The 25851-nt window shown below is 41.2% G+C and overlaps 2 long non-coding RNA genes across 3 annotated transcripts in view; one reads left to right on the forward strand and one right to left on the reverse strand.

The window, feature by feature from the left end:
• Positions 1 to 25851, reverse strand: part of LOC123349023 — a 77267-nt gene that overhangs the window by 50632 nt on the left and 784 nt on the right. The window lies entirely within an intron of this gene.
• Positions 18337 to 23867, forward strand: LOC123349024. Its single transcript, XR_006573313.1, has 3 exons — positions 18337 to 18487; positions 20673 to 20771; positions 23811 to 23867. It is a non-coding gene; the product is annotated as an uncharacterized LOC123349024 (long non-coding RNA).

The following is a 25851-nucleotide window of genomic DNA, read 5'->3' on the forward strand; positions in this document are numbered from 1 at the left end:
TGAATAACAGGGAACAGAATCTTGACAAAGGAAAATGTCAACCAAAATAAATGCCTAGCAGTAGGCTGACCCTGCACCATGCCCACAGGCTGCTGCGAGAATTCCACAGAGCCCAGTGTAATGTTAACTTTTCTGCTAGTTATTGTCTGGAAATAGATCATCACTTGAAGGGCCAGAGGGTGACTTCAGACTGTCTGTATATAGCAGAAGGCGGACATACAGAGAGGATATTACACCTGTGCTCTGAGAGCTACACTGGCTGCCAGTTCATTTCTGATTGCAAATTTAAGTTGTTGGTTTTCATCTCTAGAAGGCCCTCAATGATTTGGGAGCTGGCCACCTGAGAGATCACTGCTCTCCTCCTGTGGTACCATGGAGACTGTGTTCAGCTGAGGGGCTCAACTTGACAGCATTCTGGTTTAATCACATGGTGCTTGAGAAAAGTATTTTCAATGAAAGACCCTTGAATTTGAAACTCTCTCTTGTCTTAGTTGCCTGGGTCTGAAAGCACCCGAATCTGGATCGTCTTGGAATTCTATAAGGGCTATCTGCTATTCCAGCCTTTCAAGAGGGGGTGTAATTCAAATAAGGTAGGATGGTATTTACTAATCCTGACAGTGAAGAGCGAGGCTAGTATGTTACTGACTTATTTCTATGATTCACCATGCATACTAACCAAGACCATTTCAAGGGCTCCTATGAAAATCCTTAAATGTACTACTGAAACACAACAAAGTGAGTCAGGGAACAAGCCTATGGCCAAACCTTACAGTCTGGTTCAGTTCTAAATGCAATGCTTTATTTAATTAACAATATGAAACAGAGCAAGTCAGTCTCAGAGACAAATTGGACTAGAAATGATTCTTTTGAACATAGTTTTCAGATTACTGGAGTGGAAGAAGAATGATCCCCAAAACACTGGGCCACTGTCAACTGTAACCACTATCTATCATGAGGTTTTAAAACTGGCTGCATTCCAAGGCATAACACACACAGATGTATGGAAGATGTATAGTTTGGTCTCAAATGCAAAGGCAATTCACTGTACTTTGATTTCCTTATGCATTACTCCCAGGGAAGAGGAGTGTTAACTGTGGGCTCTTGCTTTTGTCAGAAGTTAAATATAGTGAAAGTTGAAGTCAATGGGAATTGAACCCCAGCAGCAGAGGGCAGGAATAGGCTTCACATTATTTGATTTGGTACAATGTTTTGGCTTACAAGTTCTCTTCTAAGATAGGCCCTGAATATAGCTGATTATACCAGGTTTCAAGAGGCCTGAAGCCACATGCAGATCATCTGATAATAGCTCTTTTGAGAATTTCTCACTTTTTATATATTTTTGGGTTTGATTTGACTTTAGTTTGTTTGCACAAGCACTTCTTTTTACAGTTCTTTTGAAGCTCTCCTATCTGAAACCGTGGGACCAAAATACCTTGACTCTTGTACCTTTATCAAAACCAGGGATCGTGAGTGATTGAACTGGCTAACTGCCATTCTTGTAGCAATTATTTTTTTTTCCTTGTGGATTCTTAGCTCATACGCCTCTAGGAAGAGTGTGTGTGTTTTTTAATATTGTTGTTATGAATGTTTTGATATTGCGGTAATGATTTTTTCATATTTGGTAATAAAACTTTGATATGATAGCAGTGGAAGCCTTGAAGTAGCTTTAATAATCTATTGATTTCTGGGGGTGGGGAGAGGTGAAGTTATGAACTCTGCAAACATCAGATTTTTATTTTGTGGGGGTTTCTCCCAATGCCTTTGACCACTGTTATGTGCTGAATAAGTATCTGCCGCTTAAAAACAGTATACAAGGAAAAATGTTTAAATGATCCTGTCCAGGTAGCACAAAGGGACTTCAAACAGCACCTCCTGGATCTAATTCTGCACCATTAAAGTCAATATGTGGCTTGCCATTGATTTCAATGCTCACAGGATCAGGCCCTACTAGGGGCTAGCGAGGATGTTTCTAATGCATGGAAGCACTTTCTAGATTAGAATATAAACATTTGAAATGAACAGTTGGGTTCAGAAATTAGTATAATTTATGTCATCCAGACTAATCTCTTTAGGGCAGGGACTGTGTGTGTGGTGGTTGTTTTGTTGTGTGGGTTTTTGGTTTTTTTTGGGCAAGTGTCTTGAGCTTTTGGGCATTGGTTTAAAAAAAAAAAAAAAAACCCCACAACACACAGACAAAACCAATCTGAATCAATTTGTGGAAGTCCAGCTGATGATCGGCTCTCAGGGAAGGAAGTGGAATCCATTCCACTACCTTCATCATAGCAATATTCCATAAGAGATTCATAACTTCCATAGGGGAAGATTACACAACAAGGTTAGAAAACTAGACTGTATTCAGAGCTTTGGAACACAGGACAGAGGGACAAGATTACGGAAGCTAAATAAGGAAACGATCTGCAGTATTAAATTGATCACCAATAAAATGTTAACATTTACCCAGAACTATCACCTAGTAACATCTGTAATTCTGCAGTAGGACCTGATCCACAGTACAGGCATAGTGTACTTATTCCCTATACGTAGACTTGGCAAATATTCCATTTTTAAATGGTGTCCCTGGTGATTTATGTCATCTCCCGGACAGAGAGGATTGTTCCTGAAGTATTTTTCTTCTGCCTTGTCTGGCCTGCCTTTGCTCACACCTTTTGATTTGGGAGATTAGATTCTAACAGGTAATTATCATCAGGTAGTGTGGTTAAGACATAAGACTGATGTCAAGAGGTCTGGATTATATTCCTGACTCTGACAATCAATTAAACATGCAAATGACAAGTACTGCTTCTCAGCTTTGTGTTCGGAAGCCTCGGGACAAGACACTCTGTAGGAACAATATATTCTTAAAGGACTAGGGCCCCGATTCAGCAAAATACTTGTTTTAGGCACATGCCTAAGTTCCACTGAAGTTTTAAAGATGTGCTTAAATGCCTTTCTGAATCAGGGGATGCACTAACCCCTTCCACACATCTGAGAAAATCAAAGAGCACAATCTGGTAACATGCTGAGATCTGGAGAAGTGTTCAATTTATGCCTTTTTTTTTAAAATATCTTTGAAAGGGCAGCAGCGTCTGGCCCTTAGAGCACTTTTTTTTTTTAGCTTCTTTCAGTATTTAACTCTATAGATACAAATAGAAATATTTCTAAGGGAGAAGCCTGTTCAGTTGCCCAACCTATTTTAGATCCAGGGCACTCTTGGCACTGCCCATATTTCATTGTGATAGAGGCAGATTGCTTTTCAATAAAAAGATTCTCTCCTTTGAAAGAAAGAACCATAATCCAGCCCAGAAAATGCATCTGAGGAAGCTACTCCTTCTAACCTTGTGAGACTATGTGAAGGGAGTTTAGAAAAAAGCAGTTCATTGTGAGTCAAGTTTGGTGTCCTTTTTCTGTATCTCGTACACCAGATCCTGGGACACAGCTAAACCAGGGGGGGTTGTGCACACGACAAAGGTGGCTTGCAGCTCATCACTGCACTCCCCTGATCCTGGTGCTGCTCTTTGCTCTGAGCTGTTAGAACAGACAAAGCTGGGCTGCTTTAATTTAGTTTTCCAGGCTGCATACACTAGAGAGATAGAAAAAAAGCAACCAAAAAAACAGATTAGCACAGGCATTCTGGCCATGCTGTTTTCTTCCAGCCACACTCCCTTTACCCAAGTATGTTATGCTAGCAACAGGGAGGGCAAACAGGATGGGTTATCACTTTTGTATAACATTTGTAGAGCCACCTTGTGAAAGCGATGCTTATAGAAATGCAATACATTCTGCTGGGCCAGCCCAACCTACAAACTATAGCCACTTGTGGACAATTTGTAGACATTTAAGTGGTTGTTCTATTTCTGCATGACTTGACTAAAAGCTTTACAAAGGTCTCCTGTCAAGTCACTGGTGACCTTGAAAGGTTCTACCACATGTGCCAATGATTATGCAGCGTACGCATTACCATACCAGGCACTAAAAACCTGACACATTGAAAAAGTCATTTACCCTGTTAAAACTCACAGGGAGAAATACAAACATTTCATATGCAAAAACAAGGAAGAATATTTTCAGCCTATTGAGTCTACATTCTGGGCTGCTCAAAATCTAAGTAGACTTCCCTATTGGTTAGGCTTGGCAAAATGGACATTACAATGAGAGACTTTGCAGATTTATTGATTGAACACATGAACGTTGAACAAGCTAGAGCAATAAAAAGATTGATTTATTCTTTTTTTTAAACTGTCGTCGTTTGCTATTTGTATTAAAAGGTATCGCTTCAATAGGGGAAGCCAACCCATAGGTTGTACCTATCCCAGGGCTATTCTCTTCATTTGCCATCACATTGTAAACCTTCAGGCATCTGACTTTCTGCCAACCTGCCCTCAAATTATTACCAGTGGGTTATGGAATACATACAGCACAACATATGGACACTGGCGATGGAATGCTAGTCTCCAACAGACTACAGAATTTTTTTTCTGGGAAATCGCTGATAAATGCATCTTTTAGAACGTAGCTAATAGCAAACTGTCCACCCCCTACCTTACAGCTTGGTCAGTGAGTGTTTGAAATGGTTAACTTTTTCTTGTAGATGTTTAGACTTTCTCCCTCCTGAAGTGCCAATATTGCACACCCAAGCATTCAAACATCATGAGTCAGGCCCCTAAAAATCATGAATAGGATTAAAATCATGAGGTTATTTAAAATTTTGGGGATGGGTTCTTTTCATTTACCTTTGGATTTTTGAACCATTAGAGTGACATTTTCAAGATTTTCCTCTAACTATGAGGGCTAGTAACTTATTACAATGAAAGGTGAGACTTCACATGACTCCAAGAGGGTGAGGCTTTAAGAAAAACACCAGATATCACAACAAAAGACCAACGGTAGGCAACATTGAGTACGTTGTAAATGTTGCCACAGGATTTGGTAATAAAATGTACATATAACAGTGGAGAAACTCCCCGAGATAGGATGAACATACTATGAAGCTGCTTTGTAACTGCATATAGCCAGAAATCAAAACAAATTAATATAGGCCAAAGAACAGAGTACGTGAACCAGGGATAAGAACTGCCTGATATGTGCTGTCCTTTGCAATATAAAGCCCACTGTAACAGAGAAATTGTCTTTGGGCATGTGGGCTCAGCCCACTGTGTTATGGGGCCCTCTAAAACTAGGAATTGTAGTCTCAGGTCACGTGTCTGGGAGAAGCATGTGACCTATAGGAAAATGGTTATAACTTAGGCTTCCTGCCTCTAAGGCATAGAAGAGAGCCAGAGTCAGGGAATGAACTGGGAGGAGGAAGAGCTCTCTGGGTAGGTCAGGTGGCTAGCCTAGGAATTGGTGAAGTCTTAGCATGGGTCTTTCCATTCTAATCCATCAGCCCTCTGCTTGGTTATGGAGCCCGCAGGTGGCTCCACTGAAAACCCTAGGAGAAGGGCTTCAGAGAACCCTGCATCAAGGGATAAGAGACTATTTGAGCCAAGCAGAAGGCTGATTGTAGACCCCAGAGGGGGCTGAGACACCCTTCCAGGGGAAAAAGGACTCTGCTCAAAAGGGCAGATGTGAACCCCTGCTCCTGCCCAACAAGGGGAACTGCTTATACTTGTGTGTGTTTAATAAACCAATGTCCAAGAAGGGCCAGTTATTTGAACTACATGGGATTGCGTGCATTCATAAGGGAACCAAATGGAGGGAGGAGGGGATGATATGTAGCAGCAGATATGAGATGACAGGGTAGGATGATATCCACACAAAGAGTAGAAGTATGATTTCAAAATAAAGCCTTTTCAGTAATAAATGAAGGGAATCAATGATGAATTTTGTTTCATGCCTTGAGAACACATTAAACTAAATGTTTTAGTTCCACGTGGTTATATTTTATAGCACAAAGTGTCAGAGAGGAATAACTCTTTCCTTTATATAATTAAAATGTAATATGAAATCCATACTAAATCCTTGCATTCAAAATGAATTGCAGCATCATAGATAATGGCCACCAGCAGTGTGCAAAGTAAAGTTGTGTTAACTCAGAACATCAGCTGAAGCCGCTGCAATCACCATCTCCCACTCACAAATTCAGGACTTCCCTGGAAAGACGGACAGCCTCCCAACGACAAAATTGAATATGCTGGGTATCAATATGTCCTAAAGTCAGCACTGATAAGGAAAGTAGCTACAGCACAACTCACAAAGAAATGGCAGAGTGAATATAAATGTTTTCAATTGGAGTAGAAAGACTTAAAAATAAGCTAAGGGAGGTTTTATGGGAATAGGCACAGATGGGTGGCACAATCCACATGAGGTGACTAATACAGCTGGAAACTCTGAGGTTCTGCTCATGGAGTTTATTCCACATCATCTCTCTGCTCCAGTGGGAGTAGTTTACTACCATGTAAGCCTGCAAACTCCATAGGAAAATGGTGGATTCCTGAGTTCATGCATTTGACCCCTATTCTTATTGCAGTGTCCTCTCTTTTCCCACAGAAGCCTGACTCCTTTAGGAACCAGACTGATGGTAGAATCCTCCATGGCTGTACAATACCTGATGAGAGAGAGTGGAAGACATGGGTGCTTATGGGGAGAAGTCTGCAGGCATTTTCTAGTGAAAATCCATCAGATCAGCCGGCGGTCGGGGGGAGGGAGAGGGAGGAGTTATGGAGAGTGGTTCCTTTCTCTACAACAGCATCCAAATTTGCAGATCCCCATTTACCTGGAGTTGCTGTAGAAGTGCTCTATGGATTCTAAGTGTGCAGGGGAATAGGGAGCCAAAGAGGAAACAGCATGAATGGCTGTTCTGCTCTGCTCTAGTTTGCCTGCGTTTATAGCCCTCTGCTAGTAGACTGGATGGGGAGCAATGGGCTGAATGTTTTTAGCAAAATAGCTCCAAAGTCACAAACACCACATGAAAAACCAAAGTCAATGTTTTATGGATATAAACTAGAAAGTAACAGTTACCTGTGTCTAATGCCTTAGGGTCTGATTCAGCTGCCATTAATGTCAATGATGAAATTCCCATACTCTAGGTCCTGATCCTGCAATCCAATCCACATGGGCAGACACTGGCATCCTTGCAGAGTCCCACTGAAGTCCATGGTGCTCCTCACAGGCACAAGAATCTGTCTATATGGATCTTATTGCAAGATTGGGCCTTTAATAATTGCACCTCAATATCATAAGTAATTGTATCCAGTTGATATAACCTATACAGATAATTTCAAGTTTCAGTGCACTCGCTCATATAAACCTTAAAACAAACCTGACATCAGCACTAGTTTATGCAGCTCTACTTGATTAATAGATTCTAAGGACAGAAGGGAATACGGTAATCATCTAGTCTGACCACCTGCATAACACAGCTCATACAACTTCCCCAAAATAATATAGACAAAAATGAGGTGCATTATAGTGATGTGTCAATAACATTTGCCTTGCTACTAAGTGTCACATGGCATTATCATTAGTTTACACACCTACATAACCTACATTTTTAAAGCTATTAAAAATCTTTAAACAAAAGTCAAAATTATTTTAAAAAATTTAGTGCCTACTTGGTAAAACAGTCCCCAAAATTTAAAAAGCATCTGCTCTAACAACAAAAAAACTGTAGTTTTAGTTCATCTCAATTTATAAGAACTTGACACATGGTATTTCCATCACATTGTGGAGTTTAGATTTGATTTTTTTTTTTGCATGTTGTGTCAAATTAACATCTCCAAAGAGTAATTAGAAGGATCCAGAAGTAGATATTGAAGTATAACATAAATTAGTATATCATTTACAAGGTGTTAGAGTTGTATATTATGATCCAGTAAGAGACCTGATTTACATGCGATTATCACTAATTAAGTGAAACACATGCAAGTTGCTCTGACAGACATCATGTAAAAGCAGCAGAGTTATCATCTCTACATTTTGTACTGCACTCCAAAGCATGCTGGAAACAACAAATTCAGAATAAACATAGTAAGACACTTCAGAGTGCATATTACATAATTAGTTAAGAGCAATTTGCATTTCATTGGTTAGGTGCAAATCAGAATGAGACAGAGTTTGCTCTCCTTACTCAGGCAAAATGCCCTCTCATTTAGGGGATGAACCTGCATGATAGGGCCAGCTTTTTAAAGGGATTTAGGTGTTGCTTGGTTGAGAAGAGCTGCTCAGCCCCCCACCTAGTAGAATTTTCAGCACGGAGTTAAGTGGCTCCATGCTGTAGAATGCAGGGGATAGTTAAGCACCTAAGAAAGGGATTTTTAGAAGCTGGCCAGCTGAGTGGGGAAACTGCCCAAGCTAGTCAGGAGTGAATGCCAAGGAGAGGTGGGGACACTAGAGGAGCTTAGGTGATTAACCCAGTGCACCTGGCTGATGGGACCAAGACAGGTGCCCACCTCTGCTTGTGATCCTCAGCTGCAGACCCTCCCCTGGAGTTAGGCACTTAAGCCAGGTCAGTCGCCTAGCTAATTCATACCCTAGCAGAGAAAACTGTCAGTCTCTTGCTCATGCTCAATACCTCTCTCAAGTTCATCCTATGTTTCCCTGTGCTCCTGACTGTCTTGTGGGTGGGTGCTGTGCTGCTCCTACTGGCAGCCTGCCTCTAGCCTACCAGCTGCAGAGTCTGACAGGTAATCCGGTTTTAGGTATGCTCAGAGAGGCTGAGATCAAGCTACAGCAGGGATCGGCAACCTTTGGCACGCAGCTCACCAGGGTAAGCCCCCTGGTGGGCCGGGCCGGTTTGTTTACCTGCCACGTCCACAGGTTTGGCCGATCGCGGCTCCCCGCTCCAGGCCAATGGGGCGGTGGGAAAGGCAGCCAGCACATCCCTCAGCCTGCGCCACTTCCCGCAGCCCCCAGGGGGCTTACCCTGGCGAGCCATGTGCCAAAGGTTTCTGATCCCTGAGCTACAGGACTGGGCTTAAGTGGAGAGAGAGGTGTTCCCCTGTCTAATTTAAAAATCCCTTGTCAGAGCTTGGGCTTTGGCTAAGGCTCTGAGCAGCTCGTTAGCAGTACCACTTAGGCTGCGCTGGAAATGCCGAACAATGGAGACTTAGAAGGATGGAGGACGTAGGCACCTAGAGAGGGTTAGGCAATGCTTGAGCTGTGCTTTAACAATGTCAGTGGTGCTTACATGGTGGATATAGGTGCTTATATGCCTGTTGAGGTGCCTAAATCCTTTTAACAATCTTGCACTTAGTGCCCTCAACTCCCATTACCTGAGGGCACTTGGCTGCCTCCACCCGATTCAGCAAGGTATTTGAAGCATGAGTAGTTCCATTCAGTACCTTACAGAATTGGGGTCTGAAAGAGATTGGGCCCTTAACTGGTAATTTTGCCTGAGTAGGGAGTGCAAGACCAGCTCAGCTTTGCATCTGATGAATTACAAACTGTCCAGAGAGTGGACATATTGAGGATGCCGAGCACTGCACGGATTTACATGCTTGATGATCTTGTCATTAAATGTTACAAGCTTGATGAGCATTGGATTCCAAACCTCCAGGCAAATTTAAATGTAACCACCAAAATGTCTTATTTTAGTTTGTTTGTGAAAGTATTGTATCAGCAGGATCCCAAGTCACTGCAAATGGCTTATTTCTACAATGCTTGGGTGACTCTCAAAACTACTAAAAGCTGCATGTAATTACAGTTATGGGTATGCAAAGACATAAATAGAGCCCAATCATGATTTTGTAACAATGAGTGTGGTTTATGACTAAGATGGCTTTCCTGTTGTGACTAAGAACACTGCCATCACAAACAGGCAGCCCTGAGCCTGCCAGAAAATAAAGAATACCTTTTTTTCCAGAAACAGAGCACTTTGATTCAATTACAGTAATATGTGGATAATTTTCATTTTCCAGGAGTCACATATAATTCAAAACAGTAAGTTGGGAGGAGGGGGAAGAAAGAATTGGAGCAGGGAAGTGCTAAATGTGAACACAGTGGTATGCGTTATGTGATTGTGTGTTATTTATTAGGACATTTAAATGCTTTATATATAAAGAATTTCTATTTGTGATTTGGGGCCACGACTCATGCCACTGTATATGCAATGTGCCAGTGTAATGAGAGAGGAGCCTCTAAGGGCTCTTGGATTTGTTTAGAACGTATCTTTAGCAGGTTACCTGATCTAAAGGAAGTCTCCCCATAAGTAACATTTCAACATATTAATGAACATCAAAGGTAGTTATTTGTTCATGATAGGCATTACTATTTTAATAAAGACTTATTTGACCGACTCACTCCAAAGCAATGCTTGCTTGGAATAATTTATTAAAGTAAAACATCAACAGTGAATAGAACTTAGGAATTCATCCATAGAACTCAAAATGATTTATACAGGTGAGTATGCGAAATGTATCCCCACTTTGAAGTTGGTAAACAAAGGCACAGAGCAGCTCAGTGACTTGCCCAAGTTCATCTAACATGTAAATGGAAGAATTAGAGAGAGACAAGACCACATTGCCTCCTAACCTGGAGGTCTACAAATTCAGCACAATGATTAGGTCATATCTTTGAACATGTGAAAAATATATATAGTATCCAAGACCACCAACTGGCTTGCATCTTAAGATTTCCATCCTTTAATAAAGGTACATATTGAGCCCTAAACAGACTGGCAGTGTCCATTTAATTGCACAACAAACGACTGCAACACTTTGTTCTCAAATTGTAAATAAAAGCTAGTATGTATGTCTGGTGCTTTCTGTAATGGGGATGAGGTTTGGGTAGCGATGTAGATTTCCATGGAAGAAATGTGCACTTCTGAACTTCTAGAATAATTTTCATATAGTCTAGCATTTCAGGTTTGCGAAGGCCATCTCGTAGCAAGAAAGAATATCGTATTATGGGAACAAAAGTAGGATTCTGTAGTGTCATGGAACACTGCTACAATTCTCTATTGGCGAATATTCCCTGCAATCTGAACAACAAAGAAATCCCTGATCACTTGAACAACAAAGGAACAATCACTCATTCAAAAGCGAGTACAAAAACTATTTCTTTAAAACCCCAAAATTTAAATAAATGTTTGTATTCCCTAAACCTGTGCTGAATGCTGCTAGCAAAGAGTGCGTTATCTGAAACATAAGTGAGATTCCTGAGTGCCTCACAACAGGGCAATATTTCCCTAACTCCCTCTTTTTGACCCTCAAATGATCTTTGCTATAAATACCCAGCCCAAATCTCCTCACAAGTGCTGCATAATCCACAGCTATCACTTTTAAAAGAACCTGTTAGCAGTGCGAAGACTTAGCCCATCCCACCCCACAGAACCAGCATCTATTTTATATCATTTCTTGGGCTGCTGCCATATACATAGCATCCCTGTTACTTCCAGACACATTGAACATGTGTATAATTAGATCATGAGATGTCATATCAACAGAACCTGACACTGAGACGTATAATACACAGTGTATAGATCAGCTGTTCTCAAACTGTGGGTCAAGACCCCAAAGTGGGTCACGACCCTATTTTAATGGGGTTGCCAGGGCTGGCGTTAGACTTGCTGGGGCCTGGGGCTGAAGCCCAAGCCCCACCACCTAAGGCTGAATCCAAATCCCAAGGGCTTCAGCCCTGGGTCGTGGGGCTCAGGTTACAGGCCCCACCACCTGGGGCTGAAACCCTTGGCCTTATATCTGCCTGGGGTGGTGGTGGCTCAGGCTTTGGCTTGTGCCCCCTCCCGCCCCCAGGAGAGGCTAAGCGCAGGCAGGCTCAAGCTTTGGTCCCCCACCTGGTGTCGTGTGTAATTTTTTATTGTCAGAAGGGGGTCGTGGTGCAATGACATTTGAGAACCCCTGGTATAGGTAATTATAGCTTTATAGATATCAATAGATAACTTACAGATTGTGTTGTTGGTTTGGATTGGGCACTGTATTTAGTAAAGTTTGGTATAAATGACAATATACAGCAGGTGAGCCCTTTGACCTATGGGTAGAAGCAGAACCAAACATAATTCTAATTTCTTATTATGAATTTGTGGACTACAGAGTTAAGCGGAAACTAGTGACAGAAAGCAGTATTCTCTAGTGGTTATAATGGAGAGGGAGTCAGGAAATGTATGATCCGTTTCTAGTGCTGCATCTGACTCACTGGGCAAGTGATTGATCTACTCAGTCTCAGCCCTCATCTGTAAAACAGGAATGGCAATACCCACCTTGCTATCTTAGAGACCCTCAGATGAACAGTGTTAGAGAAGCATTACATTCCTTGAGTAAGTATTTGAAACAGCATTCTGCCGGAAATTGCTGGAGGCAACAACGGCACAATCCAGTTTTGAATATATTTATAGGAACATTTAAATAATTGTGATGTTTGTGAAGGCCTCAGCTTGCCATTTCCCACACCCCCTTCAGAGCACGGGATTTGCAAAACCATAGGTACTGCACATGTAGGGTTGACTCCCATATACACAAAGGCCCCTTTATGCTGCTCTTGTATGAGTGTAACTTATACACACTTCAAGATCCTTTGACACTGAGTAGTGCAAAGATACCTTCATGTAAGAACTAGGCCATACAATCATAAAATACAGTATCTTCAAGTTCACATGCAGCCACAAGTTTTAAAACAATTAGCCCCACTGGGGCAGGTGCAGACCGCCAGCTTCTCTCAGCTACCCTGTAGCATAGGTTTGTCCCCCTATTTTTCTTTTCAATTTTGGGGTATTAAATGTAATATCTGAGAGGTTTATAATACACCGCTACCTCAATATAACGCTGTCCTTGGGAGCAAAAAAAAAAAAAAAAAAATCTTACTGTGTTATAGGTGAAACTGTGTTATATTGAACTTGCTTTGATCCACCGGAGTGCACAGCCCCCGCCCCCGGAGCACTGCTTTACCGCGTTATATCCAAATTTGTGTTATATCAGGTGGCGGTATATCGAGGTAGCAGTGTATTGTTATAAATATTCTCTCCCCCATTCCCCAATATGAGGGTTAGTGTTCTTATTGCTACATATAGGTGTTTTCCTATACACAGTGAGCCTTAAGGAACACAAGCTACAAGTTCAGGTTCCAAAGGTGGCAACACCAGTTCTTTTTCAAAATAATCTCGAGAGCAGCCTGCAGTAGTTTGACAAATGACACAAAAGGCCCAATTTGGCACCCTACAAGTTAGATTCAAAGCCCGCTGAAGCTGATAGAAAAAAAAAAGGCCATTGACTTTGATGAACTTTGGCTCTGATACTATTTGCAACCAAAACTCAAAATATATGAGTGGGAGTTTCGCCTTGTGCCCATCTGGCTCATTGTAAGATCTGAATTTTGTGTGGAGGAAAAAGAAATGTGTTGCTTGACCCTGAGTCAGATGCAATAATCACATATTAATGCAATTAAGTTTCATGTTTTAATATAAAGTGATATTTAAACAATATTTCTCTTGTGATCTTAAAATATTTTGGTTTTTCTGGCACATCAACAAGATTAGGATATTTTACTTGCATTTAATCTTTCTTAACAGTTTATTATAATGCTGAGTACTCATACGATTCCATTAGAAAGGCTCTTTAGTTTGTAGCAAGAATCTTTACTATTACACTATCACTACAGTGAGCTGGCTTGCAGCTTTAAGCCATTGCCAGCATTAGGGGTCAGTGCAGAATCACCGCATCCTGGTGGCATCTCTTAGAGGCGTTGTGAGGAAGCACTCTGCACAATGCCAACAGGAGTGCTGGAGGCGTGTCCATGCGAACAGCCGCTTCTTTCCCCTCTGGAATCGGAGTGCTTTGCCTGAGTAAGGACTGAAGGACCAGGCTCTATTTTAGGGCTGCATATAATTTTGTAAAATACTAAATGTGCTTAACCTTTAGAAGTTTGTCATGTTCAAATCAAGCCCAAATGTCATTAGCAGGAGGAGCCTTTGTTTAAAATGTGAGAAATACCATCCCCTACGATGTTAAAAGAAAAGAAAAATAATCCAAGTTGTGTCACATTGGTAACAGCTAGTGCGATGCTGATAAAGCTAAACACAAAGTGAATGCCACATGATCTGGGTTCTTCCAACCTAAGTTTTTGTCCTTATTAGTTAGTGTTATTTTACTATACTGTGACGAGAGCAAGATATCACAATATATAAGAATGGAGCACAAGTAAATAGAATGGAACAGATTCAAATAGAAGTTTATTTTATGCAATGTATTAGTGCACAATTTATCTCAAGATGGCTTACAAATATAATGACTTAGCCTAGTCGTTCCCTAGCAGCTTAACTCCTCAGGCTTTTAGGACTAGTACACCAGGCTCCCACTCTCTCAGGGTATGTCTGCATTTTGACTTGGGGGTGCAATTCCCAGTTCGAGAGGAGACATGCTAGTTTTCATCAAGCGAGCATGCTAAATACAGAGGGTAGGTACAGCAGCATGCGGGTATCAGCGATGCCAGGCATGTACTTGGGGCAGCCTGCAGCAGTAGCTACACTCTATATTTAGTGCACTAACTCGATCAGAGCTAGCCCAAACGTGCCTCCTTCAGCTGGGAATTGTACCCAGTTCAAAGTGTACACGTACCCTTAGGGCTTGTTCCTCTATCACTAAACACAATGGGAGTTTTGCCATTGTCTTCAGTGGGAACAGGATCAGGCCCTTAATGTTATCTCTGCTGCTGCTACTGGGGAGGGTGACATTTCCTGAGGCTTCTGTTCACTAGCCAGCGCTGGGACTGTAATGTGACTTGACAGTTTGCACGGCCCCAGCATGGTGAGGCACAGTCGCATACTGAGCAATATTAACACTATCTGAATGGATTAAATAACCCACTTCAAATATATACAATAGATAATGCTGCCATATCACGGGGAGGGGGCAGGGAGGAACAGGGTGTCGGTAGTTGCCTATCCTTTTATTTAGAGCTACCTTTTTTTTCCTCTAGACAATGCCCAAATCAATTACAGCTGCCCCTTCGAACACGCTCTGCATCACATTCCACATGTCCACTCCCTTCACAGATGCTGATCCTCATGGAAGACTTCCACAAAGTTAGCAGACAAGAGAAGCATGCCACAGAGTCAGAGCCTTCTCTTCCCAATCCGAGGTCTGCTGCCCCATGCTCCTCTCTACAGTAGAATCTCAGAGTTACGAACACCTCAGGAATGGAAGTTGTTCGTAACTCTGAACAAAACCATATGGTTGTTTTTTCATAAGTTTACAACTGAACATTGACTTAATACAGCTTTTAAACTTTACTAGGAAGAAGAAAAATGTTGCTTTTAACCATCTTAATTTAAATGAAACAAGCACAGAAAGTTTCCTTACCTTGTCAAAAAAATTTAAAAAACTTTCCCTTTTTTTAGTAGTATATGTTGAACAGTACTGTACTGGCTTTTTTTGTTTTTGTTTTTTTGTCTCTGATGCCATTTTAGATTGGGTTTTGGTGAGTAGTGAAGACCTCATAGAAGAAAAAGTTGTAGGGGGCAACCTTGGTTCGAGCGATCATAAGCTAATTCAGTTCAAACTAACTGGAAGGATAAACAAAAATAGATCTGTGAATAGGGTTTTTGATTTCAAAATGGGCTAACTTTAAAAAATTAAGGAAATTAGCTAGGGAAGTGGATTGGACTGAAGAACTTGTGGATCTAAAGACGGAGGAGGCCTGGAATTACTTCAAGTCAGAGTTACAGAAACTATCAGAAGCCTGCATCCCAAGAAAGGGGAAAAATTCATAGGCAGGAATTGTAGACCAAGCTGGATGAGCAAGCATCTCAGAGAGGTGATTAAGAAAAAGTAGAAAGCCTACAAGGAGTGGAAGATGGGAGGGATCAGCAAGGAAAGCTACCTTATTGAGGTCAGAACATGTACAGATAAAGTGAGAGAGGCCAAAAGTCATGTAGAGTTGGACCTTGCAAAGGGAATTAAAACCAATAGTAAAAGGTTCTATAGCCATATAAATAAGAAAACAAAGAAAGAAGAAGTGGGACTGCTAAACACTGAGGATGGAGTGGAGGTTAAGGATAATCTAGGCATGGCCCAATATCTAAACAAATACAGGTCTGTTGCCTCTTAGGCACATTTAACATGCGCAATTTCAGCTTTACGCGGTCGGCAAAAACAAAAAAACAGAGAGAAAAACAATAATTTATATACTGTTTCTGTAGTGCGGGCGATTCCCGCCCGCCACCACACTCAATGTAATTTTGACTATACGCGATTTTCGCTTTAAGCGCTGACTGCGGAACGTAACCCCAGCGTAAAATGAGACAGACCTGTACTTTGCCTCAGTCTTTAATGAGGAGTTTAGGGATAATGGGAGGATGACAAATGGGAATGAGGATATGGAGGTAGATATTACCACATCCAAGGTAGAACCCAAACTCGAACAGTTTAATGGGGGGGGAGCAGATAATCTTCATCCAAGAATATTAAAGGAACTGGAACATGAAATTGCAAGCCCATTAGCAAGAATTTTTAATGAATCTGTAAACTCAGAGGTTGTACCGTATGACTGGAGAATTGCTAACATAGTTCCTATTTTTAAGAAAGGGAAAAAAAGTGATCCGGGTAACTACAGGCCTGTCAGTTTGACATCTGTAGTATGCAAGGTCTTGGAAAACAATTTTAAGGAGAAAGTAGTTAAGGACATTGAGGTCAATGATAATTTGAACAAAATACAACATGGTTTTACAAAAGGTAGATCATGCCAAACCAACCTGATCTCCTTCTTTGAGAAAGGAACACATTTTTTAGATAAATTAGATCCACTGTGTTTCCTTTATCTCAATTTCAGTAAGGCATCTGATACGGTTCCACATGAGGAATTATTTGTTAAATTGGAAAAGATAGGGATCAATATGAAAATTGAAAGGTGGATAAGGAATTGTTAAAGGGGAGACTACAACGGGTCATACTGAAAGGTGAACTGTCAGGCTGGAGGGAGGTTACTACTGGAGTTCCTCAAGGATCGGTTTTGGGACAATCTTATTTAATTTTTTTATTACTGACCTTGGCACAAAAAGTGGGAGTGTGCTAATAAAGTTGGCAGATGACACAAAGCTGGGAGGTATTACCAACACAGAGAAGGACAGTGATATCATACAGGAAGATCTGGATGACCTTGTAAACTGGAGTAATAGTAATAGGATGAAATTTAATGGTGAGAAGTGCAAGGTCATGCATTTAGGGATTAATAACAAGAATTTTTGTTATAAGCTGGAGACTCATCAGTTAGAAGTAACAGAGAAGGAGAAGGACCTCGGAGTATTGGTTGATCACAGGATTACTATGAGCCGCCAATGTGATATGGCCGTGAAAAAAGCTAATGCAGTCTTGGGATGCATTAGGCGAGGTATTTCCAGTAGAGATAAGGACATGTTAGTACCGTTATACAAGGCACTGGTGAGACGTCATCTGGAATACTGTGTGCAGTTCTCGTCTCCCATGTTTAAGAAGGATGAATTCAAACTGGAACAGGTTCAGAGAAGGGCTGCTAGGATGATCCGAGGAATGGAAAACCTGTCTTATGAAAGGAGACTCAGAGCTCAGCTTGTTTAGCCTAACCAAAAGAAGGCTGAGGGGAGATAGGATTGCTCTCTATAAATATATCAGAGGGATAAATACCAGGGAGGGAGAGGAATTATTTAAGATCAGTAGTAATGTGGACACAAGAATAAATGGATATAAGTTTAGACTTGAAACTAGATGAAGGTTTCTAACCATCTGAGGAATGAAGTTCTGGAACAGCCTTACAAGGGGAGCAGTGGGGGCAAAAGACATATCTGGTTTCAAGACTAAGCTTGATAAGTTTATGGAGGGAATGGAATGATGGGATAGCCTAATTTTGGCAATTAATTGATCTTTGACTATTAGTGGTAAATATGCCCAATGGCCTGTGATGGGATGTTAGATGGGGTGGGGTGTGATCTGAGTTACTACAGAGAATTCTTTCCTGGGTGTCTGGCTGGTGAGTCTTGCCCACATGCTCAGGGTTTAGCTGATCGCTATATTTGGGGTCAGGAAGGAATTTTCCTCCAGGGCAGATTGGCAAAGGCCCTGGGAGGGGTTTGCCTTCCTCTGCAGCGTGGGGCATGGGTCACTTGCTGGAGGATTCTCTGCACCTTGAAGTCTTTATACTATGATTTGAGGACTTCAGAGGATCAGACATAGGTTAGGGGTTTGTTGCGGGAGTGGGTGGGTGAGATTCTGTGGCCTGTGGTGTGCAGGAGGTCAGACTAGACAATCATATTGGTCCCTTCTGACCTTTGTTTATGACTCTATGCTGCTTGATTGTGTGTACTTCCGGTTCTAAATGAGGTGTGTGGTTGACTGGTCAGTTCGTAACTCTGAGGTTCTACTATATTTGCAGTCTCCAGTCTCAGATACCATCTGCTCTCTTTTCCAGTCCCATATTTCCACTGCCCAGCTGGACCCAGCAACCTCATCTACATCCGCAGTAGCAAAGGGGAGCATTTTCACTACTCTATAGAATGAATTCCTCCATCGTTGTTATAGAGAGAGACAATCGGCTTGGTATGTTAGAAAAATATGCTGACTTGGAATCTGAGGTGAGATTTCCATCATTTATGTTAATGAGCTCACTGGTGGGGATTATGTAGAATGTTTCTTTTAAAAAGCTGCTGCAGTCAGTGTTTGATGGAACTTATAACTTGTTTTTTTTTTCATGAAAATATACAAGATTACCAACAATTTTCCCACTCAAATATAGAGAGGAATAAATATAGCGAGACCTGTCCTAAACAGGAGCCCAAAGGACTATCAAAAAAAAAGTGCCTAGAAGAATTGCACTTTAACTACAGTTTCATTTCAATTCTGCTTAAAAGGTTAGGGATACTTTTAACTGTTGAATAACCAGTGGGATGCTTATGGGAATGGCTCTGTAGTGAATGTTTACTGGTAATATTTTAATTGCTGACGAGTTGCTCTACAGTTAAAAAAATAAAAGTTGAACTTTCAGAAATTGTAGGGATCAGTATATCAGCTGAAGACTGAATTACAATGGCTTTTTTTTTATTTTAGCCTTGATAAGCACCTGATTCTCCTCTCATATCCATGTAATACAGGAATAATTCCATTAAAATCAGATTGTCAGGTCGGTTCTGTATATAGCTGTGCTGGCCTAAAGCACCCATATACTGAGAAGATCCAACCCAACCACTCATGCTTTCCCCATTGTGGGGGAAGCCAGCAGGTATTGAGAGTGGCACATGCATACAGTTCCACCATTTTCCCCCACTGCTTCTCCCCCAACCCAAAATTCACTCCTTGGGTGTGAAATGTTCAGATTCCCTGGAGCAATGGTTTCAAAAACCAGAACGCTGACTCTGGTAGATAAATTGAGTGCCATACAGTTTCCTATGTGCAGGCCCTCACTGCTCCACATGGAAAAGAGAAAAGCTCCCAAAAGAATAGAATCTCCCTCCTTTCACAGATAGTGTTCTGTGTTCAGGTTGTATGTCTACCTACTGCTTTACACCCTCAGGTGGCTGCATTTCTGTGGTGCTGTGTATGTACCTCAATCATCCCCAGTGTTGCTAATGGTGGTGGTGGACTGGCACGTCACCTTGGGAGTAGTATTGTGTTAAGTCACCAGGCTCATTGAGGGAATAATAAACACATGGAAATTGGGATCTGGGACTGTCACTGCTGAGGGAAGATGGGGGGGGGGGCAGAAATGAAGGATTAGGAGGAGATTTGCAAGGTTGAGCTGGACCATGGACCAGCTACTGCGGATGTATGTGAGGTTGCTGGGTCCAGCTGGGCAGTGGCAATATGGGACTGGAAAAGAGAGCAGATGGTATCTGAGACTGAAGTATAGCTCAGGTCAGAGGAGCCAGCTCTGCATCTGAATATTCAGAGTTACTATCACACTTACTCCAGAAAGAAGCAACAATCAGATACTTTTTGGTTGGTTTGTTTCTGTACCATGCTCTTGTGAGTGCATCCATTTAGGTATTTATATGGCCCACACACCAAAGTACATGTCTCCTTCCCACCTAGCCTTACTCAGTCCTGCTCCCACCTCTCTGCACTGAGTGAAGCAGAAGAATAGTAAAGTGGCAACACTCCTCAGCAAGAACAGCAGCCTCTGGGGAGGGAGGATGCACAGGGAAACGTCACTCACCACCTTTGGCACAGCGTGACAGGCTTCCTCAGCACGGAGGGTGACTATAAGGTTTAACCCATCATTTGTAAACCAATTTGGGATCCTTCAAGACAACACACACTAAGTTACTATATTATTATTGCATCCACTACGTGTGAGACGCATCTTGAAACACAGACAAAAATAAGGGGGGAGAACCCAATCTAAGCTACATGAGAAAAAAAAATCAGCTTATATGTGATAGTAAATCTGTTAAAATAAAGTCATTATTTTAGCATATAAACACAACCCTTAAATATTGTGAGTGGGGGAAAAAGACCAGTAACAGCTAACACCTTCTCTCCTCTCTGTCACTAGACATTTCAATGTAATTTGTGCAGTATTTTTTTTAAAAAGTTTATTTTTTGGGTGAAACCATGTCCTGGATAGCTGTAGCTATAAGAATTACAAAACACACTGCTCTTAGCTCACAATTTGTTGGCGACTTGTTTCTTTATATCATTAACATTTAATGACAAGTTTGATTTATTACTAATTTTTCTTTATTGAGTTAGTTTTTGTAACAATGCACTTCTGTTTTCACAGAGGCACTATGACAATAGAAACATGTTTGTTTGTATTTAAAGGGTGACATGCTAACATTGCAGCTAAGTCATGCAATAAGTCTCAAGTCATCAGTAAACCCAGCAGCAGAGACCCAGTCATAAGAAAGACCAGCTGATAAGGTGAGCTTTCATCCCAATATTGGAAAAAAATATTTGAAGAGCTAGACACCTAGTTGTTACAGGTAGCAAATTCAGTCCACATAACTAGCTATGCTTGGTGGTTTATTTGTTAAGGGAAGGGTTTTCAAAGGATTCAGAGATGACCTACTTTGTTCCCACTGAAGTAAATGAAAGTGTGTTTAACATCCACCCAGAAATGTGGTAAGAAGGAATTAGAAGTGAAACATGGTATATTTTAAATGGACAATAAAAAGGAGCAGCAGCCATTATTACTTTCAATTCTTTGTGAATAGCATTACTTTTACAAACAAAAAACAGCCAACGCTGAGCCCAATGTCACTTAGATTTGGATAGTTTTATACTGAAATATCTCCTGTAGTATTATAATAGTGGCCACCACTTTACTCAGGACTGCATCAAAAGTTTTCCTTCTAACCTCCTGTTTCCAATTGCTCATAACTTTCTGCAACTTTCACCTCTAAGAATAAAATTTTCCATGCAGGAATTTTGCATAAAGGTGAATTTTTCTTCCAAAGTCTCACCGAAAAATTGTTCAGACATTTCTGAACATGAAGAGAATGATTTTTTTGAAGTATTAACTTAATATGAAGTGTTTTTCAACCAAACTGGCTGAGGTTTGAAAACAAGTGTGGAAATGTCCCTCAACATGAAGCAGCACAAGACTGTTCTGGAGGAAACGGGTTTTGATTTGACCAAATCACATGTTGAAACTCAGGTTTTGAACATACCTAGATGATAACTTTGGCCATGCTCTTTAGGTGCTATGCATGAGCTATGCATATTGCTGGCCAGATGCTAAGCCCAGTTATTGCACCTTTGTGCCAAATTATCAGCCTGGCCTAAGGCAACCCCCTTTTGGCATCTGTGCCAGTCTCTATGCACCAGCCTGGTTAGGCTCACCTGCTGCACAGTGAGCATCTGTGGCCTTACATATTCTACAGGGCATGGAATGTTGAAGATAATTTCTGCTTGATAGGACCCTAACAGTTCATCTGCCCCTGCTGCCTACTCTCCTGCCGAAGTCAATCTGTTCTTTGAGAGATCATAATTGCTCACTGTGGAAGCGAACATGACATCAGAATTATCATAGCTTCATGCAAACATCTCTGATAACAAAAAATGAGGGAAGCTTATAGACAGCTCGCAGTGTGGATCAGCAAGAGCATTTTGCTCTAAATTGAATTCTTATATTTCTAAAATTTTGTACAAAAACCCCAACAGATGCTCTGGGTGAAAAACTGTTTATATGGACAGTTACAGATCCCAAATCTTAGACTGAGATTTATCAAACCTTTCAGAAGAATTGCTTTTTGTTATTTATCCTTTGTAACACAGCAGCAAACAAACTGAATTTCATACAAATTATCCAGTTATGGGCAAAATCTTGTGGTCTTTACTCAAGAAAGACCAAATTGGGAAGTAAATATTCCTTGAAAAGGCGGCATCATTCATAGATAAACTGTTGATAAACTCAGTTTGAAGGCAAAAATAAGGGTTTATCATGGACATCTGTGTGTGTTTGGGGGAGAAAACCCCCCCACAAATTTGGCCTCTTGTGGGCCATCTCTGTAGCAAAGCTAAAGTTGAATATCTATGGAAAGTGAACTACCTTCTCAGCCACTAAAGTTGATCCTTCTAGATCAGGATTTAGGCGCTGTGATGAAGAGAAGCTTGCATTGCTGCTGTTCATGATTAACCTGCCTTGCATGTAGACCAAATTTTTGTTTCTAGAGATATCAGTCTAGTACCTTTGATGAGCATTAAACTCGCTACTAAAGAGTCAAACATGGTATTTTTTGGCCTATTGTATTCTTACTGAATAAAATAAACAAGCCACTCGGTTTGAGTGGTACAGTAATCGCTCCTGAAGTGGTTCTTCAGAAACTCAAGAGGATCATTCGGTTTCAAAATATATTTTTCCAAATGATTTTCAAAGTGTTTTAAAACTGAGTGGTGGGAAGGGCGGGGAAATTGTAGATGTTCTGTAGACTTGAAACCAACAGCAGCTCCTCCAAAACCTGCTCCTGGGTAGATACCATACACACAACACGCTTTTACCTTGTTCTCGAAAGCATGATTTTTAAAAGACATGACTTCTCTGGAGGATACCTCAGCTTCAGTCAGTAACGGTTTGCCAATACCTTGACACCATCCCCCCAGATATGGCTTTTGGTGCTGTTAGATCTTCAGATGACATACGAGGGCAATGGCCATTGGAGTTTTGCAGGCAGATGAATTAATCTATTTCCTGAATCTCTGAAAACTTCTGCATTTGCAAGTATTCCCAGTTTCGATATCTTACTCAACACTAATTAATACGTGTCTTTACATCTCACTGCTTACATTCCTCCTGCTGATCCTTCTTCTTTCGTACTCAGAGCCAGAGTCCTCTGTCCACACACAGATTTTCAATATAGCTACCAAGTTTTGGGCAACGCCATTTAACATTTTATGCAAATTATGTAATGAACTAATCTGCATGTAACCAGAGCTGCTGCTTAAGAAATTGTGTGGCTATAGTGCTCGTGAAAGGTATCAGACCAACAGACCTGTGCATGATGCACACACACTTGCCTCAACCATGAATTTGGAGGGAAGGATTTCAGCTAAGAGTAACAGGGGTCATTTACTTTCCATGCCCTGTGCAGTTCTTGGCCGTCTGCTAATTAGTTCAAAGCTTGATGGGGAATTTGTGATGTGGGACCAGGAATGGAGACCCACCAAACTCATCTTATAAGGGCAACCAGACATCCTTTAGATGGAAACAACTTGTAATCCCTTCTGATCTGGGCTGGACTCAAATTGGTGAGCTACAAATGAATGGCTCTGTAGCTCACTGGTAATGACCTGAGGCATCCAGTCCCCCACGAAGTGCTAAATTTAAGAGGGAGACCTACAGATAGATGTTACATTAAAAGAAGAAAAGTTGAGAAACATTAACGTTACCAAGTTAGAAAGTGAAGGTTATCCATCAAATCTTAATTTGCATCTTTCCTTGACATTTCACCCGCAATCCAGGAAGGGGAGACAAGGCATGAGTGTCCTATGAAATGCATGGTGCTTGGCTCTGTTTCAATCGATGCCAATAGGTGAGTCACAACTCCCCTTGCTTCAAGCATGCTGCTACCTTAAAGAAAAAAGTTGGCTTCCCAACTTCCAATCCCAGTCAAGAGGGTCAACAATACTAGCAATATATTTAAATTTAAAAAAATAAACCTATAAATCACTTCCTTGAGGGCTTCCCCAAAAGCATAGGCTAGCATGTAAAACTTAGAATAAAGGAGCCAGAACAATGTTATCTTCTGTCTTCAAGGTGGTATGCTTGGGGTTTTGTGTTTTTGTCTCCACTCCATTTGATTTTTTTTTTTTACCTCCTTTCTATTTTCTCTTTCCGTTTTATACCCTTGAGCCAACATTTTGGAGGATGCCATACTGTTCCTCTTCCCACTTTCTGGGAAAGAGTTTGGGGTACTTTGGTGCCCCCTGCAGTATGATGCTATAGGTTGCCATCTATGTCTCTTACTCTTAAATCAAGCCCTATTCCAACCTTAGGCCTCAATACTGTAAGTAAAGTTATACATAGGTAAGTACTGACATTAGCACCAACAGAGCTAGTCGTGTGAGTAAAATTGTGTGTGTGTTTACAGGATCTGATCTTTATGTATAAAATAAGACTTCACAATTATGGCCTCAAAAATGAAGTGATTTAAAATCAGTAGTTACAGAAACTCATAATGACCTGCATGGAGGCTTTTTTTTTTTGACAATGGCATCAAATATTACAAGAGCACAGCTGAGTCTTGCTATGAAATTCCACTCAAGATTTTACCTGGGAATATCAAATCAGTTTTGAAAACAGATCTGATAGTATGGTCGGACGAGAAAAGAATTTTCTTTGGTCTGATTGTTCACTTCAAATACTTCATCAGTGAATGCTTTTCTTTTGCAGTTTCAGATTGCAATGTTATGCTATCCCATCCAAAAGGGATAGTCGTAACATACCCAGCTACAGCGAGCAACGTTTGATCTTACTGAATAGTACTAAATGTATGCTCCACATTAGTGCTACCCCAAAGGGTAGGGAATTGGAACATCCAAAAGCAACAACATAGATGCCACTGCAAGTCTCCTTAAGATCCATTTCCTGAGCAGTACAATAAATTGAAAATCCTGGAAGCCTAAATATATGCTTTTAAAGTTTCTTGTTTAGTAAGGCTCAACTGAGATACTGCGTCTGTTGATAATAAAATCCTGTTCCTCTCCCACAATTTTTACATGAGGGTTGACACTAAAAAAATCAAGTGAGCTAAGAACTGAGTCTCCTTGGATCTCAGACCTTTGCTCTGAGTGCTACAGAGAGGATCTTTAAAAACGGCCAAATTTCAACCACAGTAAAGATGAAACTGAAGTTGATACTCTTTCTGTTCTGTTTTTTTTTTTTAATCATGTTAACTTGTTTCATTTGGCAGCACTGATCATTGCACGGCCTTTCAGAGAACGTGAAGGGACCTGGGCCCTATTAAAACTTTTGACATCTGAACAGCTAACCTTTAGAACAGCATTAAAATGCCAACTCCTTAGAGCTGGGTTTGGAAAGATTTTATTTTAAACAAAAACTAGGCTCCCAGCTCTTATAGCCGATGGGAGGTGTCTGAGCTTCCCCTACTACATCTACCTCCCCTAGCCTAATGTCATGGGCTAAATCCTGCTTTCCTTACTTACCCGTAGTAACATAGAAGTCAGGTGACCTACTGGTGTGTCACAAAAGCACATAATCTTAAGCCCTTTACAGTACCAGTGCAGAAGCCACTCAGCCAGGAGTCATCTGCACTAGGATATAGATGGAACCTCACGTAGGAGGACACTTCTACCCGGGAAGTAGCTGCAACTTTTCCAGTCTCTCCATGCTTCTAGCTCCTGCCCTCGGGGGCAGGACGTGCAGTAGCAAAGGAGGAACTTAAGAGAGCAAACAGCCAAACGATTCAACCCCATAAGGGACCCCAGAAACGCTCCCTCTCTCTCCCACCCCCATCTTTACAGGAAATGGAGGAGGGGCGTC

This window comes from Mauremys mutica, chromosome 14, assembly GCF_020497125.1.
Source record: "Mauremys mutica isolate MM-2020 ecotype Southern chromosome 14, ASM2049712v1, whole genome shotgun sequence".
NCBI lineage: Eukaryota > Metazoa > Chordata > Testudines > Geoemydidae > Mauremys > Mauremys mutica.